The sequence below is a fragment of the Aplysia californica genome, unplaced genomic scaffold (assembly GCF_000002075.1).
Source record: "Aplysia californica isolate F4 #8 unplaced genomic scaffold, AplCal3.0 scaffold00818, whole genome shotgun sequence".
Lineage (NCBI taxonomy): Eukaryota > Metazoa > Mollusca > Gastropoda > Aplysiida > Aplysiidae > Aplysia > Aplysia californica.
This window is the reverse complement of record NW_004798088.1, coordinates 173,758-174,964: the sequence shown is the minus strand read 5'-3', so window position 1 is coordinate 174,964 and position 1,207 is coordinate 173,758. Positions and strand designations below refer to the sequence as shown.

Below are 1,207 nucleotides of genomic sequence, written 5' to 3'. Positions count from 1 at the left end.
CGCCTGTGTGTATATGAGAGAGAGAGAGAGAGAGAGTGTGTGTGTGTATGTGTGTGTCTGTGTGTGTGTGTGTGTGTGTGTGTGTGTCTGTGTGTGTGTGTGTGTTGGGGGAGGGGGGAGAGGAGGAAGGGACGGGAAGAGGGCGAGCTCGACTACACAGGTACCGTCCATCTTGTACAACTGACACCAAACAGGCGTGTTATGGCGAGCGGAGTGTAAATTATTTCACAACTTTCGGAGGTCCCGTGTGGAAGTTTTGCAAATCGAAGATCCTATGGCGGTTCTAAAACAGAAAAAAGTAGGCTCCTCTAGCGGGTATCCGGTCAAAACTCAAAATTAATTCTGACCCAGAATTGAAGCCTCTCTTGGATATATAAGAGTTGTTAAAAAAAATCAAACGAACAAAAACAAACAATCAAAGCAAAACATGCAAAGCAAAAAAACCCAAACAAATCAAAACAAACAAACAAAAACAGCAATTTAAAAAAACAGACATGACAGGACATCTCAACACATTTTCCCCGTTCTCTTTCTTTCAGGGGCTCAGACAAATTCTGGTGCAGGAGATGAACGCAGTCCCCGTTCCGCCCAACATTTCTTTGGGATCTCTGGTGAGTCATGCTCTGACGATGTGAGGGGGCTGAGAGGGTGATTAGTATAGTGATTTAGTTGTTTTATGTGGTATATTTGGTGATGTTGTGACGAAAGTGATGATGTTTTGTTTGATAAGGAGATGAAGGTGGTGATAAAGGTGGTGATGAGTTGTTTGATGCCATGTGGTGTATTTGATGGGGTGATGAAGGAAGGTGATGGTGTATTGTTTGATGATGTGATAAAGGTGGTGATGTGTTATTTGATGTGGTGCATTTGATGTGGTGATAAAAGAAGGTGATAGTGCTTTGTTTGTTGTGGTGATGAAGGTGATAATGCGTTGTTTGATGTGGTGATAAAGGTGATGTGGTCATGATGTGGTTTTTGATGTGGTGTATTTGATAATGCGATGATGAAGGTGATGATCTGGATGTTTCGTATGGTGTTTTTGATGATGTAGTATTTCTGTTTGTTTTATATTGTGGTATTGGTTTCGTAGCTTGGATTGGTGGGGTGAGGGTGGGCTGGGACAGAGAGTGGGACAGTATATAGAAATAAAAATGTCAGGGGGAGGGGGTGCATTCCTATGGGGATGTACAGCCCATCACCCCCCCCC

General features: G+C 43.2%; 1 protein-coding gene across 1 annotated transcript in view; it reads left to right on the top strand.

Annotated features, from left to right (window-relative positions):
• LOC101860204 overlaps positions 1-1,207 on the top strand; it is a gene marked incomplete at its 3' end in the record, with an annotated part of 18,954 nt that overhangs the window by 4,047 nt on the left and 13,700 nt on the right.